This window comes from Condylura cristata, unplaced genomic scaffold, assembly GCF_000260355.1.
Source record: "Condylura cristata isolate star-nosed mole 26May11 unplaced genomic scaffold, ConCri1.0 scaffold00005, whole genome shotgun sequence".
Taxonomy (NCBI): domain Eukaryota; kingdom Metazoa; phylum Chordata; class Mammalia; order Eulipotyphla; family Talpidae; genus Condylura; species Condylura cristata.
The window spans coordinates 60704832-60730620 of record NW_004567106.1 but is presented as its reverse complement, the minus strand read 5'-3'; the positions used below and the strand labels follow the sequence as shown (position 1 = coordinate 60730620).

At 42.8% G+C, this 25789-nt stretch overlaps 2 long non-coding RNA genes across 9 annotated transcripts in view; one reads left to right on the top strand and one right to left on the bottom strand.

The window, feature by feature from the left end:
• Positions 1–22174, bottom strand: part of LOC105853240 — a 151970-nt gene extending 129796 nt beyond the window's left edge. For 3 of the 7 annotated variants that reach the window (XR_001145090.1, XR_001145093.1, XR_001145091.1), the window contains exons 1-2: positions 22008–22165; positions 1270–1394 (exon numbers count right to left, since the gene is read on the bottom strand). This is a non-coding gene — a long non-coding RNA (uncharacterized LOC105853240). Of the gene's footprint in view, positions 1–1269; positions 1395–22007 lie in introns of all 7 variants that reach the window. The other 4 variants (XR_001145094.1, XR_001145092.1, XR_001145089.1 and 1 more) reach the window with 4 other exon arrangements.
• Positions 22175–22292: 118 nt separating this feature from the next.
• The window catches only part of LOC105853246, a 63457-nt gene continuing 59960 nt past the window's right edge, over positions 22293–25789 (top strand). For both annotated transcript variants that reach the window (XR_001145106.1, XR_001145107.1), the window contains exons 1-2: positions 22293–22538; positions 23368–24460. This is a non-coding gene — a long non-coding RNA (uncharacterized LOC105853246). The remainder of the gene's footprint in view (positions 22539–23367; positions 24461–25789) is intronic.

Below are 25789 nucleotides of genomic sequence, written 5' to 3'. Positions count from 1 at the left end.
CATCTCACTGTGGAAGTGGCCACCTGTGCTATCTACATCCACCATCCTCTTCCTGGCACACCCACACAGGAGCTTAAATCCTTTCATTTGTTTATAGGGGGCTGTTTACCAGACCCCTTTTGTTTCTTTTTACCTTTTTTGAATAATCTTCTTCTTATTGTCTCTGCAGATCAGAATCACAAAGCAGAATAAATGTGGCCTGATCACCAGTGACTACAAGAGAATGACTTCCCCATTTGAACACTATATTTCTATTAATACAACAAAAGATTGATTTTTTAAAAAAGTACCATCACACTGGGTTGACTCATCATCTACTCACAATCAATTGTAAGCTATCTCGCCCCCAACCTGTACTTATAAATTGAATTTTTCAGAGCTTTGAGTACTTTATATTTGTTCCCATTAAACTTTATATTGTTAGATATGATTCAGTATTATATGTTGTCAGGATTTGGGGGAGGGGGAATCCTTAGAGTATCTCCCAAGTTGTTTGTTACCCTTCTTGCTGTGTGTCATCTGTAAATTTATTCAGCATACTCTCATCTTAGTCATCAGTAAAAGGTTAAGGGAGACAGAGCTGCCAACCAGACCTCTTTTAGTTCTCCAGAGCTCTCAGTGTGCATTAGCCTTTTTTTTAAATAACACCATTCAGTCAAATATTTATCTTGGGCGGATCATGTGCCAGTTACTGTTCCAAGTACTGATCGTAGAGTGGCAAAGAGAACAAAATCCCCACCCTCATGAAGCTTACATTCTACAAGAGATAGATAATCAACAAATAAGGTCAGTAGTGTCTAAGATTCTATATGCTAACTTTACTCAGGTAGAGAGCTCTAGAAGGTTAACTGGGAGGTTGTCTCCAGACAGCGTGGAGAAAGCAGAGCTGCTGGTTTACCGAAGTCTGATTGTACAGCTCATGTCTTACATTAATGTGCATCTGGCCTATCTGGTGCCCTGGAGAGGGAAATTTTTCTGATTGCTCAAGACTCATTTATCTCTATGTGGAGTCATGTTGGGGGGAAAAATGCTAAAATCATGATTGGTAATTTAAATAGCACAAAAAAAATGTGAAAAGGGTATAATTCCTGAAGAGCTGTCCCAGTTTTTTGACATGTACACAGGATATTCAATGTTGGGAGATTGTCTAGGCAATCAGGGAAGCCAGATACACCATCATAAAGACTCCACAGAGGAGAATTTCTAAATTATTGTTCCTCAAGTTTAATATACTTTGGGGAAAAAAATAATAGAAAGACAAATACTTACCATTGTCTTATCCCCATGTTCTTAAGTATGGAGTGGGTGATGAATCCAACATTTTATGGAAAGTCAGGAGAATGGAATGCCTGGATGAGCTGAAAACATAGCTCAGAGACTCTGGGAATTGAACTCTGGAAAAGAAACCCACGAGGCACAGATTTGAAATCTACTGTTAACTACTCTGTTCATGCTACTAATGTTGACAAAGTTTCCTAAATAGTTTTAGATACTTTCAAATCCCTTGGAGGTTCGAGGATCTGGATAAATCTTTGTGTAGTAATTCCCCCTTTCATCCTCTGAACGGAAATTTAGTTTGCATTCTCACAACTATTCTACTTCAGCATCCCTTGGACATCTATGTTGTGCAAGTACTTTGTTGGTGCCAGTAAAGTAAATGTGAATAGGGTAAATGTGGGCCCTGCTTGCAGGGACCTTAAAGTAGGACTTACAGTAGGGCAAGATAAAAGCAGCAGAACAGCACTGCTACAATAGTGTGTTATGAAGAATGTACCAAGAGCTCAAGGAGGGTTATCTAGCCCAGACTTTGAGACAACTGGAAGTTAATGACTTCTCTACTGAGATTTACAAAGTGTGAAGGAATTAGTTAAATAAAGAGGTGGGCAAGTCTGTTTCAGGAGGACGCCACAGTGTATGCAAATTTTAGAGGTGATAGAAATAACAGGCAAATGAGCACTGAGGCAGAGTGGTGAAAAGTAACCTGGAAAGGTAAGTGGAACTCACACTGGAAAAGTAAGTGGACCTCAATTATTCAGAAGCTAGCATGCCATGCGACAGAAGGAGTAGAAGCTACTGAAAGTTAGGATTGCTTGCACGACAGTGTTTTGACTTAAATAACGGAGTTGACAGCAATATTACTAAGACAGCAAAAATACAACTACACACAGGGAACGTTTGAGGGGGCAAGGGATGACTTCAGCCTTGGTAACACTTGATTTAAGATGCCTGGAGACACTCAGTGAGTGTTTGACCTAAAAGTTTGAGGATGCAGATTTAGGAATCACTACACATGACAGCAACAATGGAATCCACAGGAATGAAAGATACCCTGGCAGAGTGTGTTGGGGAAGAGAAAAGGGACCCTAAGAGATCCCAGAAGAACACCAAACTTGAGAGGATGAGCAAAGAAATGCAGCCAGAAAGACAGGAGCAAAACGAGAAGGAGGAGGTATCGCAGAGAACAAGGGAACAGCAAGTTTCAACAAGTAGGCTGTTGTTAGCAGAGGTAAATGCTGCCAAGAGTTCAAGAAAGAACAAGACTGAGAAGCACCCATAGGATGGGCACCCAAGCCATATTTGACCAGTTGGGCAAGGGCAGGATGAGTGGAGGCAAAGACCAGGTCACAGTAAGTTGAGGAATAACAATAATCAATGAACAACAGTTGAGAGAGTTTGCTTTAAAGGTGTATGATACTATCTCTAGATTTCTTCACAAACTCAGGAAATGGGGCCACCATTGGGGGCCCCCTCGCCACCTTTCTATTAGCTGTTGACCAGATGGTGCTGCTCCCAGTTGGTGTGGCCTGTGTGTTGGCCATGCTTCAATAGCCTGGGCTGGATGTTGTCAACAGTAGAGTAAATAAATCTTTCATGTCCCCCCCACCCCCGACTCTTCTGCACCCACCTCTTCACTAGGCTGCTAAGGCTGACTCAGTCTGCCTGGATCCAAGGTCCACGATGGCGCATGAATCTTCACCTGACCTCTTGGAGCAGCCTACCAGTGAAGTGACCTTCTCAGGTAAACATCTAGCCAGGCACAACTGTCATACCATCCTTATTGCTTGCCAGTTGCCGTTGCTCATGTATTGGGGCCAGTCAGAGAGAGGGGAGAGGAGTATGGTGACCTTGGAGTCTGGAGCAGACAGCTGGCCCCACAGCTGGCCAGGCAGCTACCCAGGCAGGGGGCCTTTCTGAGAACAAAATGCAAAAGTCAAAATAAATGGGTCAGGTGAAAAACAGATGACCACAACTGCAAGCTTCACTGAAGGTTGGTCCCCAGGTGTGAAGGTGAGCCAAGACATAATGGATGGGCCTTCGAAGAGGTTTGGACTAGAGGGAGGAACAGGGCCCACCATGAGAAGTGGGCTGAAGCTGCTGTATGTGCTGAAGAGGGGTGTGTATCACACCAACTCCCGTATCCCAGCTCCTCCCAGGGTGCTGCTCTCTTCCATGCCTACTAAGTAAAGTTTCTCACACACACAATTCCCAAGATCTTATTTCCACAACCCTCCTCTTGTCATATTAACCCTGTAGTGCAAGGAGACAGGACGTCTCTCACCTGAGTCGTGCTACTGGGAGCCCAGCCCTGTCATCTGCTATAACTAAACTGCTGAAAGGTTGCAGCCATGGCTTTCTGGAGCCTAAGAAGTAGGAGTTGAAGGAAAGGCTGAGATGGTTCATTGAGGCCCCAAATCAATAGAAAAATTAACTGCAGGACTTGCCTAGTTGAAACATTATTTCTAAATTGCAATCATTTCCAGGTATCTTTGTCCTCTAAAAGGCACAGGAGGACTAAACTGAAAGGCTTAACTGTCTTCAGTTTGTGATTATAGCACAGAGAGCAGATAAAGAATGTGGCAAAATCACAACGAACACAACATTTTGCCTTCACACAACCCAGTGAAGCTGCACAAACTGAGTTTTCAACTGAAGGTTTTGTGTTTTTGTTTTTGTTTTTGTTTTTTCATTTCACTCCAGTCAATAATCATTTGCCAAGTGGATATTGCTTAAAGCAGAGTTTTCATCTAATTTTCATTTAATGACATTGAAATGGAAAAACTAAATAATAATACCTCATTTGTGTATAATGCCTTTCTTGCAAAGAAGACATCCAAACCCATTTTATACTATCTAATTTACAGTTACAACACTTTTATAAAATGTAAATATTAGTAAGGGCTATTATCATTTTACAAATTATGCATGAAAGAAGCCCAGACATGTGGGAAGATAAGACTGCCTAATGGAACTTCCATTTCAGAAAGGTAATAGGTGGTTTGTTTCTCTTTTCTTTATTTTTCACAATGAAACCATGCCTTAGATAAAAAATTTATGAAGATGTATCTTCCCTTAAATCTTAAACTGAAAAAAAGAAAATCTTGCTTAAAAGGAATAACAGAGCAATGTTCACGTGTTCTACCTGGAAAATCTCTCTCCCCAATCTAGCTCAAAATCAATCAGCTCGTACCACCCAGCTCTGCTTTGTGTCAACTCGGTTCTAACCATCTTGTTCTACAATCTGAGGAATGGAGTATCTGGATCACTCTCTTCCTCAGATGCACTTTGCTCTAATGAATCTGTCATCTCAGCTGGGCTTGGAAAGTGCCTTTACAGTCACAAATTCTGCATGTAGGTAAAGCCATTGGCACTTTCATGCTCTCATTGAAGCTGCCCTTGTGGAGGGGATACCATTTTTCTGACTTTTTCCCCCCATGTATTCATTCATTCACTCACTGACACCCTGCAGCATTCTGAACGCATCCAATACTGACTGTGTGTCCAAAAAGCATGTGCATTATTTTAAAAGGAACAGGAAGATGACAAAAGGACTGAATTCAGGAAAACCCCAACTCAACGAAGGAGACAGAATCAATGACTGTCATTCGATATAGTCACAGTGGAGAAGGGACAACATTCATGAGAATGGTTGGAGTAAGGAAAGCCTCCTAGGTAGAGAAGGTGACCCTATATCTAGTGGTGCCTGGACAAAGGGGGTCTGAGTGTTCCAGGGCACAGCACAGGCAGACAGTCAAATAAGAACACCTGATGTACTTGGGGAAGTGCCGGAAACACGGCATGGCAGGTGGGGTTCTTCAAATATCTGTAACTGGTTCTAGTTCACAACCCACACCTGATGCCACCATCAGGAATCCTCTACAGGGAAACATACTATTGGTAGTGACCTTTATTTATCCACAATCATGCAAGTAAAAACATGTTTGACATGGACTCTGTACCAAAGTACCTTTTAAAAATCTGACTATTTGAGGAATGTCACAGAGAGGATAGCACAAACATCAAAGTCTGAGTCTGGTCTTCCCAAGATCTGTGTCTGCATATTGCATTCCTGTTACAGACCTCAGGGAGGGACAGTTAGGAGCACCCCTCGCTCTTCATTAAATACAGGTGAGCATATAGCTTGCCCCATTAATATTCCTGTATAAAGCTTTTATACAGAAGTCAGTTCCCTGTTCACCTCTCTCCAGTCATTCAGACTCGGTTCTGCCCAGCTTCTAAGAGAACGAGATTCAGCTGTACACTGAGTCTACTAAAATAGAACCAGTATGTACTCTCACTATAAGAGACTCAGCTTCTTATAGCAAGCTCACATACTAGCAAGAGGAGTTTGGAAATGGTCTCTTGGAAATGAGCCCTGCAGAGACAGCTCTTCCCCCAAATCTTTGAGGAATCTTGCATGAAGTCTTTATGACCTGGGTCAGCAATAGATAAAAGACAAACAGGACAGAACCACCTCTTAACTGCCATCTTTTTCTATTTGGAGATTTTTGAGACTCAAAGAGTCCCAAGTAACTCATCTGTTTTGGTTCCTGATCAATTATAGAATCCTCTCTAATACTTCATTTCTTCATTCATCCATTCTTCACCCATTCAACAAATACCAGCTTCTTTACTTCCAGTGATCTCTTGGACATCAACCCAATCAGTCTTTTGTTCCCATCATATCACTAAAAGCACACTTTTGGAAGTGACAGTGACCTCTGTGTTGCCAAGTCCAAGAGCCAATCTTCTGTTTTCATCTTCCTACCTTCTCAGCAACTTGTTGGCATCAATACTGGGTTCTCTTCTTGTTCAACCCTTGTTCACTAGACTCTCACCAAACCACCTGCCTTTTCCTTGGACCCTGTGGTTTGTTTCTTCTCAGTCTCTTCTGTTGTGTTCTTCCTGACTTCTGAGTGCTGGGAGCCCCTTTTTGAGCTTGGTCTTTTCCAACTGACCGTCAATTCTGAGTTGGAAGCTAAAGATGGTTTCTCTTCCTAGAGGTGCTGACATTTAGGGTGGGCACTGAAGGAGGAAACAGGATGAGAAAAAGCGCAAAAGTGTGAAAAGGTAAAATGTGTTCAGAGAGAAAAGGAGAATCTGTGATGGACTGAAAATGACTGATAAGGTAGATTGTAACTATATTCAGAAGAACCTGGACTTACAGCTAAGGAATTTGAATTTTATACTCAAGACAATAAGTAAATATCAGAGGTTCTTAAATAAGGATGATATGTGATCATTCCTGTTAAATAAGAATGAACTTTAGTGGTAGAATAAACACGGAGCTAGAACAGGAGGAGATTGGAGCTGGGAAAGCCAATTAGAAGGCCATCATAATAGTCTAAGGAAGGGATTAAGGTCTGAATCACCATAGCAGCAGTAGGATGAAAAGTAGTGACAAATCCAAGGGAGATTTATTAGAGCATTGAGGACATAGTGATTGACTAGATAGGGGCTGGGAGTAGGGGAGAGAGGTCAAGGTTGGTGTGTAAAGACATTAACTAAGCTATATGGGAGGAGGAGAGTGATTGCACAGGAGATGATGAGCATCACACTTGCAGTACACGTAGGATGTCCAATTAGGAATGAAAGACAGATCTGCAGGTCAGGAGAGAGGTTTGCTCGTAATGAATAGGTGACCGCAGCCAGTGAGAGGAGAGGAAGCAGGGGAGGAGACTGGCTCTGTCAGAATGGGGAAGAGTGAGGTCTGCAAGGAAAAACAACCAGCACCCTTCAAAGAGGAAATGATGAGCACCTCTCTCTGAGTGATAAGATTAGGTGTGGTGATTAGATATGATGAGTACAATCTCCAGAGTTAGAAGTGAGACTAGAATGGGTTGAGTGAAGAATTCTCTTAGAAGTCTGGCTGTGAGGGAAGCAGGTAATGTCCAGGAAGATGGACTTGGGTGAACTGTAGGATTTTTTTTAATGGGATGGAAATCTTGTGTACAGCAGAGGGCCATCCAACTTCTGCTCAAGCATCTCTCATGAGCTACCCCTTCATTGTGTTTTTGAGAAACTGGACAATGAATTCAGTTCGCCATGTATTTGTTGAGTGCCTGCTGAGTTAAGAGCACTGAGATTGGCATTTTAGGGACCAAACAATATGTAAGACACAATCTTGGGCTTTTCATGTTTTGACCAAAATCTGCCTCCTTCCCATGGAATCACACAGGATAAAGTAATTTTTTTAAATTATTTTTTATTGTCGCCCTTCAAACTAAGGATGGCTTTCAGCTACCTCCTAGGTTTCCTCACTTACTTGACATTTATGCAATAATCCCATCTTTATGTATACATGCAAATATGCACACATGCACATATTTGTTGCCAGTTTGCTGCCTTGCTCTGGACCTCCACAGACTAGTCTGTCCCTTTCACGATGTGGTGCTCAGAATTAGTCACAATTGCCTTCATTTGGTATGAGCAATGCACAAACCCCTAGAACATTCTTTCTGGCCTCCAGGAAGCCTTTCTTCTGTTAAAACCATCAGAGACTGTGTGACTGTTCTGTCTAAAAGACTGCTGTCCTGGTACTTCAAAATTTTGAGATCTTTTCTCCTGAGGTGTCAATATCAAGACCTCCCAAATTTTGCATCAGTACACTTGACTTTTTAAAGTCATTTGGAAAATTTTACATTTCCCCCCACTAAAGATTATATTTTTACATTTGTTTTTTCTGTACATTTGGTCAGCTGTAAAAAGATCAAGCATTCAGGAGTCAGATGGATGTGAACACAAACCGTGGGTCTGTTATAGCCCAGTGTCTGTGGACTCATCACGATCTTTCCCAGTCTAAACTTGCTTACAGTGGAAAATAAGGATAATCTTATTTACATTGCAAGGTGGTTCTGAGGCTTAACTGAGGGCATGTTTAACATCTTAAATTACGAGCGCAATAAAAGTTTTTTTTTTTTAACTTCCCTTTCTTCTATGGTCTCAGCTTTTGTGTTCTTAGCAGAAGTATGCCTTTTAAGTTATAACTGAAGATTTATACATCTTCCTTCTAATAAAAAAAATAAATAACTTGAGGACAATAGGAGCCTAGGACTTAAAGTATACCATCTCCTATATTAGTCAAACATATGTAAGCCAGACTTTCTGTGACTGAAAGCAGTTCCTCTATTCACTAGCAAGTTCATTAACTAGCCTGGTCTTGGTTTTCTCATCTGTAAAGTGGAGGTGATTACAATGTTTGTTTCTCTGGCTGTTGGGGATGGAAGAGATGAGAGATGGAAAACACTTTTCCTGAAAGGTTTGCATATAACACATGGTAAATATTATCACTGCCACTTTAACAGTGTTCTCTTAGCTTACTTTTTTGGTTATGACTATTGTGTCTACTAATAAGGCTATAAATTTATTCTGTCCTGTATTCTCTTACATTTGTGTAGGAGCCCAGGAAATGCCATTGCCAGGAATGACAAATATCCCTTTAACCTTTCAGGGATAGATTTATAAAATAATACTTACAAAAATGATAATATTTTGTAAAAATTGACAAAATACTTACAAAAATAATATTATCTATAGGTTGGAGGACATCTCTAACCTCAGGCTTTATCACTTTCTATGGTATGGGATGATTAACTTTTCAGAGATCTTGGATGAGAGTTACATACATGATGGGAAGTACATGGGGGAACTGACCACACATTGATGGACCTACCGAGCACTCACTGGCCCCAGTCGACAGCACTTTCATTTACCTGAGCAACTGATTGTATCAGTCTGTGAGTCCTGGAATCTACCTTTTCTAAAAATTGGGGTATTTGTCTAACTCCAGGCATATGGTACTTCTCCCATCCCTGTCAGTTATTCTTCATAGCATGTCAATGGCTGACTCTAGAAGTGCTTTTGTATCCTGGGGCATCATTTCTATGGATTTGAATCTCACTTATTTCACTTAAAGATGTGAAGTTCTCTCCTATCTATCATATACCTTGGGCTCCCATTCCATCGTAAGTGTCTTTTTTTAAAATCCTGATTAAATCATAGTTAATGAGCTGAATTTAGAATATGAAGAAATCATAAAGGATATCAATTGTAACTCTACTACCATGACATTAATATTTTTCAGTGTGATTGGACTATTTTTTTTCCTGATAAAATATGTTATTAAAAAAAAAGACCAAAATTTTCTGATGTCATGACATCTTACATAACCTGCTTTTTTTCCAGATGCAGTTGTCATCATGTGAGTTATACAATATTTCTTTTTGGACATGTAGGTTATCTCCAAGTTTTACCGTAAAGAATACTGTATTAAATAGTCTAAGTATAGTTCTACATTAAATTTTGTGAATGATTATTTTCTTAAGATAAAGTCCTATAAAAAAATTATGTCAAATGGTTTGTATATATTGTTTTTTTTAATACATAATGCCAAACTGCTGTCTAGAATGGATCAGTTTATATGGACATTTATGTGAGGATGCTTGTCTCCCTATATCTTTATGCAATATTACTTGTTAAATTGATTGATAGCTTGGTAGCCATAAAGACATCTACTTTTTATTTTGCATTTCTATTAACAAGTAAGATTTGCCCTTTTTCAGTTTTACTAACTAGTTCATTCCTTTTTTTTTTTTTTAAAGATTTATTTATTTATTCGTACAGAACTGGGGTACAGGCCAGAGATGCGGAGGGTGAGAGGATTCACCAGAGACAGAGGGGAAGCAGAACAGGCAGATCCGACGAAGTACACTGCTGAGGGGAGCAGCGGGCGGGTCAGGAGAGGTCTGCCTCGCCATGTGGTCACCTCCAGGGCAGGCGGGGTTCGAACTCATGTGGAAGTGGCTTTAGTTTCTCAGTGCAGTGCTTTAACCCGCTGCGCCACCTGGGAGGGCCATTCCTTTTTTTTTTTCCTGTTATGTCTTTTCAGGTTTGCTATCCATTTTCTCTTATGAGTTTCTATGAGCTCTTTATATATTAATGCCACTATCCTTTGATATATGTGTGCATATGTACATATATGTACATATGTATAAAAGTTCTAAAACATCTTATTTATCTTTTAATTTTATTTATAACTTATAAAATGTTGTAATTAGTCAACTATCCAGTGCTTTTATTTTATAAACTACAAACCTTTACATTTTTGTTCCTGAAAGCCTTTACCACCCAAAAGTCAAGAAATGCTTACACTACTTTCATTTTCAACGCGTACAACTACTCTTGTCTGGGTTATTTTTCACATTTAACTCTTAAATTCATCGGAAATGTATGCTATTTGATCTTAGCCATATACTTTTTCTATCATTTTGATTCAGAGAGAAATAGAAAAGCTAAGTCAAACTGACAAATGAAAAGCAGAATTTATTAATTCTCATAAGTGAAAGTTCAAAGGCCTCAAGGTCCTATTTGGTTATGTAGTTCACACAATGTGGAGAGGACTTAATGGTTCCCTCTTTTACTGGGGAAGTTTCATTACCTTTCAGCAGCCCAAGAGGCTAGAATGTTCTCAATTGCTCCGCCCTCACAGTTCTAAGATGACTGCCAAGAACACCCGGGTTACATGCTTCTGCATTCGCTTCTTTCACTTCCAGAAGGCAAGTGCGTTTGTCTTAGTATTCCTAGCAGAAACTGACATTCTCTTTGACTGGAATGATAGGTGACATCTAGAGCCAAGGAAATGGAGCCCACTGTTTGGCTTAGCCTGAATCACACATCCTGCCCCCTAGAGATAAAGGTAGAGTCATCTTTGGCGGATCTACTGGATGTCTCCAAGGGCAGAGCAGCTGGGAAAGAGGAATACCTGGGCGAAGACAACAGCGAACGTAAGGACTGTATCTTTCAGTATCAAAAATCATTGTTTTAGTAGAAAATGACCAATCCTCTGCCATTTGGAAAATCATTTGTTTTCACCAAACTATTAACCTAGTAGAAATGAGATTTAAAATCATGAAGACATTGCCCCTTCATTACGTACTAAGCTGCTTAAATTCACACCTGCGTATAACAGTTTTTAAAGGTCTGGTGATAAGTGCTTGGAACAGTTTCCTCCATAGCCAACTGATTTGAACCTCTGAATTCCTTCTTTAACATAGCTTCCAACTCTCCTAACTTTACTTTCCTCCCTCCCTCAAGTCTTACTCATTTCACCTTTCATACCTTATTTTGTGAACTCAGAACTATAACTTGATCTAAGTATATTCTTGGAGGAGCTATTCATGGAGTCAACAGGCGCTAAGTTGGACCCCAGAGCAAGGGGCTTTAAGTCAATCACAGTGGTGCTTCAGAAGAGGGGGGACATGGTACCCAAACACTCTGGTGCTCACCCAGTGTCTTTCTGTTCTCTCCAAAGACAATGCCCTTCTGAATGTGGCCTTCAGTTGCTGCCTGATTCCTTCCTTTGGATTCCTCCACTTTCAGGATAAAGTGGACTCCTCTGCTGAGTGTAACTGACACTGACGGGGTAAGACAAAGTCCCTAGACCCTCTATTTGATAGCAAATGTATTTCATGATGCATCACTGCTTAACGACGGCTTTGGGAGTCCTCCCTGCAAAACACTACCATGTTAAACATACTGATTTTATGAAATGCTATAGTCGCATTAATTCTGTTTTTCAGTTAAACAATGAGTGTTAGACAGTCTGCTCCATGCTGTAGCCCAACCCTTCTTTGCTATCCTTTATAAACACACACAAAGAACCAACAACTATTCATTGTCCTCAATACTTTCCCCAGACCTTAGTTGTCTTTGGACATTAGCCTTCTGGATTATTTGCACAGGTCAGAACCCTTCTTTTGAATGAAGCCTTGTTATATATCCCGTCTCCTACCTCTTTTGTCCATGTCCTTTACAAATACCAGCTTATTGCAATGCTTCTTCAACAGCTACATGGGTCTCCCTTATCTTCAGCGATTTTATAAGAATTTAAACCACATCATTTTATTCCTCTTAAGCTTTCTTTCCTGGTTCCTGACCAGACAGCATCTCACGTCCCTTAACTTGTTCAAGTCTTCTTTGTGTTGGACTAGCAAGTACAGAATCACCTTCTGTGGCTATTACAAATTCAAGGATGCCGTGGTCACTTACTTTAAGTTATCTGTCACTTCCACTTCGCCAACCCATTCTTCTTAGCTGGTTAGAATTAAGTATAGAATAGTACCTCTTCAATAAGCAATTAGCTTAAATTTAAGTCATGCCAACTTTAGTCAGTGCTCACTTTTCAGCAGAATGAACTTGTCAGTAGATGTTGAAGTTCTCCATTACCCCCGTATTTTCCCCCTTGCCAATAATTTTGTCATTTGTATTGGGAAAGCATTATTGATGTTGCCATAACAGGATCACAAGGCATGCTAGAACCGGTTGACAATACATGGCCAGTGGAGACAGCATGAGCCAAGACTGGGGTGGGGCAGAATCCATCAAGGGCTATGAATGCAGAAGCTGACTTGGATGATGGCAGCCGGGCTGCACAAGACCTGATGGCTCATAGCAAGCTGTAAGCTATTCCTACTGAGCAGTCCAGCAGGAAGGGTGAAGTACAAGTGTACCATAATTTAGGACCACAGCAGAGTGTGGGCAGCAAGACACAGCCCTCTGGGGAAGAAAACTGGTCAGAGATAAGCTGAACAAGACATTAGAGTCATAAGAAAGGCCAGGGTCCAAGATGGGGTCCCAACTTTACAGGAAGATGGGAATGCAGTGCAGAATGATCTGACCGAAGGTGTGGAGGTCAAGGTGAAAGCCCAGAACTGCACAAACGTAGGGGAGAGAAGCCTAACAGAAGTGTGCAGGGGTCTGAGGCACAGTGACCTGGCTGGCAGGAAGCAAGAAGCTGGGCAGATTCTGATTATACTTTCTCCCAGTCTGAACTGGTGTTAAGTAGTGGGAGGTTCAGGAGCTGAACTTGTAGGTGGAGCTCTTTGACAACGCAGCTGCTGGTTACTAGGGGAGACAAACGCAGGACAGCTCGCCAGGGGCCTTACTGTATACTTCTGTGACACGTCACTTCTGTTTTTGTTTCCACCCAAATGTTCTCTGCAAGGTGTCAACCCTCAGGCTTGTGGGTTCTAAGAATGCTTGCATGCATAAGTTCTTGACTTACAAGGTTACTCGGCTTTGTCTTTGAGTGATTCTTTAGTTGTACACATTCTATACCTTCATGTTGGCATTACCCAACATTTCCCATGCCCTGATTATTTACCACTACCAGGTACCATGCAAGCTGATTTACATATACGAGCTTATTTAATGCCCACATCCTCCTTGACAGGCAGGTGTTATTTATCCACATTTTAAAAACATGAAGTTTATGTAATCAGTCCAAGGTCATGCAGCTGGGACACAAAAGAGCTCAAATTTCAACTTAGCTTTGTCTGGCTACTGTTTCTTCAAATGATGACATTTATACTGTATTATAGTCAAATAATTCTCACTGACAACAGTTACTAGATTTTTCATCAATGGATGGATGGATGACTGATGGATGGATCTTTCTATATCTTCTCCTCTCATTTCTAATTCTTTAACACTCAGTACTAAACTATGTAAGAAGTGGACCATTATAAGAACTTTCTGGAAGAATTAATGCATTTTTGATATGTCATGTCCTCTCTTGGTTTGAGCACTTATAAGGTTAAGTAGTGAGAATTATTCTGTGTGTTCTATAAAGATGCAAAATGCTTTCATTGATTCATTTTAAGGAAGGTGCAAAGTGTTAAATTAATACTGAATTGGGGAGACATACTTTATCCCAAGGAAGTAAATTGGAGGTAAATGTATTTCTATATTCAAATAAATCTGACAAGATATAATTAAAAGGTATACATGAAACGTTATTTTCTTCAGAAGTCTACAGCCGGAACCTCATGTTTGTATAAATCAGAAGTTGCCAAATTACTGTCCCTGGGCCAAATCCAGCCCACACCATGTTTTTGTATGGCTTATGAGCTAAGAATGGTTTTCACATTTCAAATAGCTGAAAAAGATCAAAAGAAGGATAATATTATGTGACATGTAATTTATATGAAACTCCAGTTTCAGAATCCATAAAGTTTTATTGGAACATGGCCATGCTCATTTATTTTCTTCCCAACTACAATACAGAGTTGAGTAGTTGGAACAGACTTTATGCCCAAGCTTAAAATATTGCCTTCTTACAGAAATTTTTTTTTTTTTACAGAAAAAGTTTGCTACCTATGGTCTAACTAAATAATACAGGATGCTACTATTTAAAATATTGCTTAAACAACATTTATTCTTTTAGTATCTAATCCAAGGACCTTGGCCCAAAAAGTCATGACATCTCTTTTGCTATGTAGAATGTTTTCATTTTCCCAAGGACAAAGTCAAAAACCTTTTTCCTTTGGTTTCCTCTATAGTCTCCCCTGGTAACTGCTGTAGTTTTTGGCAGAAACAATAATAGACAAAGAAGCTGATAGTTTCTCTAAGAGATGATAAGTCTCTTCCTGACAAAAGTCATCTTTCCCTTTGATGGGAAACTGGGGCTGAGCATCCTTAGGGGTGCTTAAATGTATTCCAGAACTGTAGTGGCAGTGAAATGGATTCTCCAGACTCCATCAAGTGATTTAAGGTCGGATGATGGAGTCAGATTGATGAGGAAGAGCAAATTGCTCTTTTTGTCACCACCCAGGACCTAAATAAAGACAACAATCACTCAGAATGACCAGACACAGGTGAGTATTACTTATCAAAATGGTTGCAGTGGGTATCTCAACAGCATGGCATTATGAGAGCTCAATCAATGTGTTACTTTAAGAGTAAAAAAAGGGAGCAGATCCTTGCTTTCCCTAAAATCAAGTCTGGCTTGGGGTAATGTTCAAGAGAATCTTGGCTATTCTTGAGACTGGAAGATGCATTTCATTCCATTCGATTCTCTCCTCCCCCTAGCCCTACAACACTCTCCATCTCTCTATATCTTTCTCTCCAATTTCACAGAAGTTTATTGATCGTTTATTATGTGTGAGGCAAGCACTGAGGATACAAAAATAAATAATCCCAATTCTCAAGGAGCTTAAGGTTTAAGAGAAATACAAGTTAGAAGGATCTTCTTAGGCCTTTTGGGAGCATTTAACATGAGTTGACCCTCCTTGACAATCTCTTGTGTTGATTCTTTTGAAGCTAGTCTCTTGGTTTTGTTTCTGATTTTTGACTCTCAGTCTCCATTGCCTCTCTCTCTCTTTTTTGATCCAATATCTGAACGATCCAACTTTAGTCCTTGACCAGCTGTACTTTTGTTTCTATTTACCCTCCTTTGGTAGACAGAATTTAATAATCCAGTCCTAACAGCTCTGCTGAGCATCAGGCCCTTGTTACATGTTTGTGGTAAAGATCTCCATTTATGGAGAACTTCTGACCCACCCTACCATTCTGTTATCATTCCAAGCGTCTCCATCTTGGAAACTGATACCTGCATTCATGCACTGGAACTTGGAAGAACTCTTAAGTAAGTCAGTGACTCCTCTCTCCATAGCCCACCATTTCAATTCAGTTGTCAGAATCTTTAAAATAATTCTTGACTCTGATCATTTCTTTCCTGTACATGCCACTACCCTCATTGGAGAAGTCATCACTTCTCACAAGAATCTCTGATATTCCTTTCCAACTGGTTTCTCCACATCTGCTCTTGTGCTGTACCTTATCTTCTGGCAGATACTGTTTTACACACACATTGTTAGCAAAACACAAACACTGTTCTTCATCTTACTTTTTTTTTTTTAACTTCGTAATGTATCGCGAAGGTCTTTTCACATCAGTACACCTAGAACTGCTTCAGCCTTTCAAAGTTGTCTCTCACTTGTATATCTACCATGATTTATTTAGTCCGGCCTCTGTCCATGGATGGGTAGGCTGTTTTCAGTCTAACTACTATGAATAATGCTTCGATGAAGATCTGAGAAGAGTCATCCTTCAACATAGAAATGAGCGTACCTAATGGATAAATATTTAAAAGTGGAATTGCTAGGTCAAAGGCTTTATACAATGAAAAACTTGATAGATATTGCCAGCTAGCCCTCCACAGAAATTGTAACAACTTTCACTCCTACTGAGAATGTAATAAAGTGCTCACTTCCTAGTCTGGCAAACCAAGTATGCTATTAAACTTTTTGATTCATGTCAACCAGATATGTTAAAAAAAAAGTACCTCTCATTGCAGCTGTAATTTGCATATCTCTTGTTATGAGAAAGGGTGAGCATTTTTATATATTTTAAAGATCATTTTGTATTTTCATGACTCTGTATTTGTCAGACCTTCTGCCCAGCTTTCCAGGGTTGTTTGATGTTTTTCTTATTGATTTGCAATAATGCTTTGATTTCTTCTTAAATAATATATTTCCATGGTCTTTCAGATACCCTAGTATTTTTTTAAAGTCACAGTTTAGCTACTTTTCCTAACACTAAGTGATCATGAAATGCTAGCTCCATTTTAGGGGAGCCCACATTAAGAGCTCACATGTAGAGATTATAAATTGATTCACAGAAGTACTGACTTCTTGATAACAGCTTGACAAGATGGCCTTATACCTATACCTATATGATCCCATTTAATTTTACCAATAGCCATGTGAAACATGTATTGTTATTAACCACAAAGTGAAACTCTGAGTATCTGAATGTCTAGCCTACACAGCTAGAACCTCTTCCACTTCTAGAATCTTAAAAGCCTAGTTAGTAGTCCATCATCACTTAACCATACCATTTTCTGATTCTTGATGCCTCTACTTTCTGCTAATCTATTGGCCATCTCCTTTTCTTTCTACAAACATCCAGTGAACATTTTTAAGTACTTGCCTTTATGGGGTTTATGTTTTAGAGGAGGTCTGAACTGTAAGCAACAAAAACAAATAATAATAAAGTCTTGCTATCATGAAGAAAATACATAGGCTGGTTGGGAAGGTGGACAGAGAGGGATGTTAAGGCAGAGTGAGTGGTCAAGAAGGACATTATTTGAAGAGGTGGCATTTGAATAGAGATTAGAATGACTGAAGCATATTTTAAGAAATGGAAGTATCTGGGTAAGTCCTTTGAAACAAGAGCAAATCCAAAGCATTTGAGTAATAGAAAAAAAGTCAGCATGAGAATAGGCAGGGGAGTGGTGGGATCCAATATTGAAGGTGGTCTGGGTTCCTGCCACATAGAGCTTTCTAGGCTGGCCAAGGAGTCTGGACTTTCCCCAAGTACATTCAGAAGACATGGGAGGATTCCAAGAAGAGAAGCAATATGATCTGATATATATTTTTGATTTATGTCACTCTAGCTGTGCTGTAAAGAATAGAGGCAAGAGAGAAAGTAGGAAAAGCAACTAGAAAACTACTGAACCCAGAAGATGGTGTGTGTGTTAGGGTGGTTGCACTGACCTGAAATTCCTCACGGACTGGATATAAGATCTGAGGGAAAGGGAAGAGTCAGGGACGTTTACATGCTTTTTGGCTTGAACACCCGGAGGATGGTGATGGTATTTCATTTGAAAGAGAAGGCGTGAAGAACCCAGTTGTGTCACTTATCATTTCCTTTTGTGCTTATACAGCCTCAACTTCACAAACCATAATTTTACTTCCTCTGCGACATCTTTATTTTCCTTCCCTACTGCCCTTTAGTCCGTCTTATCCAAAAGAATCTCCTCTACACGCACCCAGTAGTCAATCTGCTGCAATCTGGTTAATATCCCACACCCCAATAAATTCCTCCTTGCCAGCCACAACAATGACCTCCTTGTTGCTAAATCCAAGGACTTTTCATTTTTCTTGACCTTTCCTTCGCATTTAATTCTGTTGACATTTCCCCCTTTGGCTTCTGGGAAGTGACTTGTTCCTAATACTCCTACCTCTCTGCATGTCCTTCCCGTATATCTCCGTTTCCTCATGTTTTAAATGTTTCCTCACTGTTCAGATATGTTCAGAGGGTTCCTCAGTAGGTCCTCTCTTTCTCTCCTACTCTGTTCCTTTTCTTGAAGCTCCCATCTACCTCCATGCTTATTCTGATGACACCAGCAAGAGCTCTTTCCTGAGTTCCAGACCCCTGGCTTAGTACAAAATGGACAGCTTCACCATGGTATCCTAAGATCATCAAACTCAGCGTGTTTAAAACTAAACTACTCACCTTCTCTTCTCCACCTATATTTCCTCTGAAGTACCCATCTTGGTGAATGGGGCCACCATCCTCCATTTACCTAATGGAGTGTGTGTTACCATTTCCCCCTATTCCTTCATCCTGCAGATATAATCAATAAGATGATTCAGATGTTTCTGTGTTCTTAATATTTCCTAAATCCCTCCCATCTCCCCATTTCCATCCTTGATGCCTTATTTTAGGGGTCTATCATTTCTTTCCTACTCCAAACTTACAGTGTTACACTAAGAAATTCTCCAAACTGGAGTGAACTTTCCAAAATGGACATTTGGTCCCTCACTGTGTTCCTTAAAACTCACTAGTGATGCTTCACTGGCCTTGGGATAAGTTGAAAGTTCTTAAGAAGACACATTGACCTCTTACAACATAAGACCTTGCTGGATATAGCCTTCGAACTTCTGCCATGCACTCAAGAGGTATTTACTTGCCCAATGACAAATGATTGGCATCTGTGCTCATTGGAATACTATCCAGTTGTTAAAAAAAAATGAAACAGTGCCTTTGGAGGCAATATGGATGAATACTGTGGTGATTGTGCTAGGTGAAATAAGTCAGAAAGTGAAAGATAATTATAGCATGGATTCTTTCATCTGTAGCTACAAATAACTGAAAAAAAAAAAAAGAAAGAAAAACCTGACAAAACACAACAAAAGTAACTCTTAGATTCTGTGAAATTACAGGTTTACCAGTGGTGGTGGGGGTGGGCAGGGAGGAAGGTGATAGATAGTGCATTGGTGTGGGCGTTTGGGTGGAGCCTACTGCTTGCTGGGAACTGTCCTGCACCCTCAACTCTCTGGACACACCTTTTTACCTCCAGGACTTTACTACAGTACTTTCTTTGCCTGGTATACATTTCTTTTTACCCTATCCACTTACCTGGCTTGCTTCTCCTCCTTCAGAACTTACATCTAAATTCATCCTCTCTTTAGAAACCCAGACTGTGTCCAGTTAGGATTAAGGCACCTTCCTTGAGTTCCTTTACTGATACCATCTCACTCTTGTGTTTTCAACTTGGGACTCATCTATCTTCTCATTATGCTTCAAAGCTGCTGTCTTGTACACCTTTGTGGTCTCAGGGCCTAATCCTGTGCCTGACACACAGCAGAAACTCAGTCATAAAAAATTTAAATGACAGAATTGGATTTCAAAGTCAGGTCTTTTCTTCCTGGCACAAGCCTCCCTTTTTCTAATGCTACTTTTTTTTTTTTTTAACATTTTGATTCTAAAACATTTGCAAACCTCTGCTAGGTATACATTTGATTACCAGTAATTAAAGTTCCCTGTGGATTCAGTTGATTATTTCTTATGCAGTCCTTCCTCACCACGCCACCATTTGCTCATCAAAGTACTTGGGTTAACTAATTTAAAATGACTGAAAGAACTGTCTACACACTTTCATATTCTTTCTACCTTTTACCCAGATGCTTCCACAATACCACCAGGCAAGCAGGAAGAAGTACAATGGGGGTAACTTAGAGTTTATTGACTAGCAACTGACACCAACAAATGGTGCCTAAAGAGCTAATCGTTTCCTCCATGGTATGTAAGAGTAGACATCAAAGTTTCAGTGTTAAATTTAACATTGCAAAATCCAGCTGCAATTGAATTTTTTATGTAGTGAGTTCCATATCATCACAGAAAGTTGTCAGTAGAAGGGATCATAGAGATTCTTTAGTCCAGCACTTTGGCTAAGCTGCCAATGAGGAAACAGACACAGAAGAACTTAAGGGCTCCCCCCAAGGTCATCCAGTCTGTAATGTTTCCCCATGTTCAGTCTCACTTGTCCAGGCACCCTTTTTTTTCCCATCTAAATAAATTAACAACATCAGACCCACCTAACTATTTACATCGTGTTTATTTTTTTATTGCCTCTGCCATATGTTTGTTATAAAGAGGAAGGAAATGAAAAATAAAAGCAGGCTGTTTTGTCCAGGGTCATGGGGGAATTGGTAAAAGAGACAATTAGTACAGAAAGGGATGGCTGCTATTCTGTAGTGTAGCCTTGTAATCACACTCTGTTCTCTGAATGCCCCAATGCTAACCCAAGCAAATCTGTCCTCCTGGGGCCTGCAGGCCATTCAATTCTATGCCTTATTTAGTCTTAATGATTTCCCCGTTTCAATGTGCATTTTGTGTGTGTGTGTGCTTCAGTTTAGAAATATCATCCTTTAATCTACTCTCTACCTGAGTTTGTTTTAGTTCTAATGCTGAGGAATGAAGAATCTAGGTAAAAGAAAGGACGATAGATTTTTCTAGGCTTTACCTTTCAAAAATAGTTCCTAAAGTGGCAACTGGCAGTCGATTCCTCAAAGGATGACATTTTCCATGGGAATTAGAATTTAATTGGGATAATTCATTTCCATGGAAAGCACAGGTTTCTTTCCAAGAGGATCAGTTGATAATGTTTTACCAGCTAGAGCTACGAGACCAAATATAAACCAGTTCTGAGAAACAGGAAGTGAACCTGACTGGTCTAGTCTGCGTGTCCCTGGCAGTGACGCACATACAGAAATCGAATTAGGAAAACAAGATATGTGGGTGTGAGGCAATCGACAATAACCCAAGACACTACAACACAAGCAAGAACGCCTTTCACCAAATGCCATTCATTTTAATAACACCCTGAGAAGTTTGATTTCCACAGAACATGCTAGTGATTAGAGAGCAGGATGAGCTATAGTTCCCTAGCAACAGCATGTGCTTTTGAGACAGTCACTGGCCTTTCAGTTCATCCCACCAACCCCTTACTTCTAAATGTATGATTGACATTAAAAAAAAAAAAAAAAGATGTTTCACAAAGTGATTTGAAATTAGCTTGAGCAAAATGGAAAAGGAATCAAAATTAAAAAGAAAAAGTTGCCCTGAGAATTGCACTCAGTTAAAGGAATCACCCCCAATGGGTAAGGGGCAATGGAGGTGAGACTGTCAGCGTTTCGGGCAGTCCCCTCATCCAACACGAAGCAAGACAGTTTCTTCTGAGACTCATAGGCTGAAAGGGGGGTGAATAGCAGCAGTCTGGGCAATTTGGGTGGAGCAGAAGCTGGGGTGGGGGGGGGTAAGGGAATACAACATAGTTTTCTTTCTTCTTTAAACAGCATAGGTTACTCTGGTGAGAGGAGCTTGGAGAAAGAGGGTGGTGAGGGGAAGTTATTTTTCCTATCGATTGTTTAATTGCACCAGGAGCTGTGTGTCCGAGGCTACTGGCCAAAAGCGTTCTTTTCGAGGCTAAAGTGAGATTGGGCAGGTTTCCCATTCCCCTGGTGTTAAACAAGACAGCCCAGAAAGTGCAGTCAGGCTAGAGGAATATGGAATATGTTGACTTTTGCTAGTCCGCTGCACCCTAAAGCGCCAGGACCTATGCCTCATACACCCTGAATCATTGCCCCTAGCTCTCCCCGGGCTGGGGGCGAACAGCTCCCCGGTGTAGCCTGGGTGAGATGCTGGGCGTTATTCGCATGGTAATTACTGCTGCGTTTAGCTGGTCCTCGTTATGCCAGGGTCCCTTCAGCTGGACAACTGGGCTCCTTCACTTTGGTCCAGGGACTCCTAGTTCTCCCTGCTTCCCCACCTAACCCCCCTGCGCGCTCCCTTCCCAAGGCGACCACCTGCGCCGCCCCACTTACCATCTGCCCCGCGGGGAGGGCCCCCCGAAGTAGCGGAGCCCTCCCTGCTCCCGGGCGGCTCTGGGGGAGCTCGGTGTTTGCCTCCAGCCCTTCGCTACCGGAGAGATCAGGTTCCTCCCCTCCTCCCCCTCCAGCTCCGGCCGCCGCCGCCGCCGCCTCCTTCTAGCATGACACAGCAGAACCGCAGCTGCTGCAGCAAGTCCCAACCATCCGCCCAGGAAGCGCCGCAACCGGACTCCGGCGGGGGGGGGGGTGGCGAGGTTGGGGCCACAGCCTAGGGGGATTCTTGCCTCCTCTTTGTACTATGCACTCCTGTTGCCCAGCCCAGGGGCACGGGAACAAAATCAAGCTAAAGCCGACCAGGCCGAGCCACTGAGGAATGCTGGGGTTTGGCGTCAGAAGGGATGGGACCAGAGGGAAGGGTGTGAAGGAGGTCCATTAGGGGCAGGACACTGCAGGTAAAGAAGGGGAAGAAGAGGCCGAGGAGTCAAGGGCCGGGCTGTGAAGGAGAATAAAGGAGGTCAAAGAGAGGTAAGGAGGAAGAGTTGTTGAGAGGGGAGACTGAGGTGGGAAGAGGGGGTGGGGGGGAGGTGCAGGGGAGGAAGGAGTATGTGGGGAGGCCTAAGGGCCCAGGCAGGAAGGGACCGAAGGCAAAGGCAGAAAAGAAAGGGAAAGGGATGGAGGAATCTGGCATTAGACAGGCAGGTAAAAATTGGGGGACATATTGTGGCTATAGAAGGGAGATCATTCATCATGGCTGATGAGGTAGAAAGATGGCTAAGGCAAAGCCAAAGGAAGGGGTGCGCTTCACCCCACTCTACCTTCCTGCCAAGTTATTCATAATTCCGCCAATCCGTGCAGGGAATTTCCTTATAAATGGAAAGGCATGGGCTAAAACACTGAAAGAGCGATTTAACTGAGATTTACAGGATGAAATCTTGAAGGTCCACGAGAAACTTGCAGGCAGAAGCTCACGAAGGGGCTGTGATTCAGTCGTAAGAGCACTCCAAAGCGACGTGGTCACTTCCACACATCACTGGACTTAGGAAGACTTTCAAAGTGCGTGTTAAATGCTTCAGTTAAGTGCTAGGAGCGTAGACAGAATTATTGTTTCAAAATATCTTTAAAACGCACTCTTTTCTTTTTCTTGCTCTCTTTGAGGGCATATACGTATATCATTTCTATTAGCTAATATGTATGGTATAATTTAAGGGAAAATGTTTCCCTGGTTATTTTCTTTCCTATGTAACCAAACACACTACGCACTTTTCGGCAGACCAGCTGCCTCTCACCCTTTGAAAGAATGTGGTCAGAGAAGTAATGCAAAAACTGCCACTCTGGTTTTCTCTGTATCTTCCAGGTCATATCTTCGTACCTCACTTCCTGACACAAACAAGTTTTCACTGTTGTCAGCAACAAAGCCCTAATATAGCTGCGGAAGAGAAAAACTGCATTGCATTTTACCTCCTGTGAGCCTCATCAACAGTTACCGGAGGAATGTAATTCCAGAGAGCTTTAAAGCTGGTGATGCTGGTAATTATGTATCAAATGCCTGATTCTACTTCTGTTATTATTGTTTTGTCATTTCTTTTTTACCCCAGAGCTGGCTGAACTTGCTGAGGGACAAATCCGGTTTTTCTTTCTGACTCTGTAAAATTTAATCAGACCTGATAGAAGACTCTTTGCTCTTGGGGGGAAATAAGTAGGAGCCACGAAATGTCATTTTAAACAGAGCGTGGGTTTTGTGACTGTAGGGAAGGATTTAAGGACGCTCCTTCTGCCGGGTTTCCTATGTAATGAGCAAAGGCTACGCGCACGCACAGACGCCAGCAGCCCCCGGATGCTGTGGCTCCCTTATCTGGGCTTCTGCAGCGCCAGAAGCCCCTTCGGGATGCCGCGAGGGGCTCTCGGTGGGTGGTGGTTCGAACGCTGCGGCCGCCGCTAGTCCAGCCGCTGCTGCTGTTGTTGCTGCTGCAGTCACGTGGGAGCCCCTTTAAGTTTCCATAGAGAGGCCTCTCCGGTGTCACATGATGGACATGATATAATGAAACAACATTGTGGAGAGGAAAGCATTAGGGGAGCCCACGGCTACAAAAACAAGTGAGTGAGAAGAGGTGGGAGGAAGAGAAACTACGCCACCTCCCCTGCAGCCCAGTCGCGCGCAGCAGCCGGAGAGGAGAAGTGGGTGACGCCGCCGGGGGGCTGGGAGACGGGGTCCTCAGCCCCGGCTAGGGGACCCCGCCGCCCACCGCCAGAGAACAACTTTTAGCCGGCAGCCGCAGCCGGCGCTGCACCTGTCTCCGGAGCTTCCATCGCTCCTCGCGATAACCAAAGGGAAATTCTAGAAGAATATGCTCTACAAATATACATGCGCATCATTTTCCCCTTTGCGGCTCGCTCTGGAGGAAGGAACGAGAAAGGGATTTAAGCGGCAGCGTGTGATCAGCGCCAAGGTAAGTTCTGTAGGTGGGGAAAGTCGGCCCGGCAGGACTTTGGGGTGGGAATTTTGTGCCCCGTGGAGACCTCCCGGGGGTGAACCGGCCGCCCCCTTGCTGCCCGTGAGGCGGATGGGTCCGGTGGTCCATCCGAAATGTTTTTCTCTTTCGGACTCCCGGGGGCCCCTGGCCTCCCGCGGAAGGGGGTCGCCGGTCCTGACCGGGATGTTGGGGAGCCGGGCAGGGGAAGGTAGGGGTGGTGGCGTTCACCGGGAATGCCGAGGCGATTTCGCCATGTTTGTGTTGCTAAGAGCACTTTTTTCCCCTTTGAGGTGGCTTGATGCCACATGGCTGCTCGGGAGCTGCTGCCGGGTGAGAGAGTGTTTTTTTCAATGTCCGCATTCCAGCTAATGTTGCGCAGATAAAATTCAAACTTGAGGTAAACAGTAGAGGAGGAGGAGGAGGAGGAGGAGGAGAGGGAGGGAGGGAGGGGGGGGAGACTGTTGCCATTTCGAGATCCCACCTCTTCACTCCGCGGAGACCAACATCCCGAACCTAGAGAGCACTCGCTCCATTCTCCCACGTACCCCACCTTTGCTGCCGGTGAGAAATTAGGCGGGGGGTGGTGCTGCTTCCAGAGGACGCGGCGTCAGAGGAAAAAACTCGCCAGGCACAGGGGCCTCGGGCCGTCTCCCTCTTTTCTCGGGAGAGACGGAGGATGCCTCTGATTGCTCCGGAGACAGCGCTCCCGGGCGGGGCCGAGGGGGTGCCGGTCTCCTTTCTCTCCCTTACTTTGGGGTGTCGGACGGTCCTGGTGCCTCCCCACCCCCGGAGCAGGTTCTAGAAGGTCTGGGTGGGTCGCCGGGTTTCCAGAGGGCGAGTGGCGTAGCAGGTGTGGGGTGGGCATTGCTATTTTCTTAGTCCCGAATTTGGTGGGACGACGTAGAATCTTGCCGAGTGCCTGGGCCGAGCTGCGTGGTTTTTTTTTTTTTTTTTCCTTTTGCGAAATAGAAGAGTCGAGACTTTTCCTAACTGCGTTTTTAAAGCGCCGATTCAGCTCGCAGCCAGGCTGACGGGTGAGTGGGGCTGTTTGAGGGTGAGGGTGAGCTTCGTCATGTGGAAAACTAGGGTGCTGACAGCTGGTGTCTTTTACTCCCCCCCCACACGCGAGGGAAGAGGTGGGCTGGGTGGGCCGAGCGGGGTGACGTCCCGCGGGGTGGGAGCAGCCTGGGGTGCTTTAGTGCGCGAGGGTGCGCAGCTCCGGGGCCGGGAGGCGGCGGCCACGTGAGGGTGGTCTGCGGAAGCGCCGGAGGTGGCCGCCGGGGTGAAGTGCGTAGCAGAGTCGTG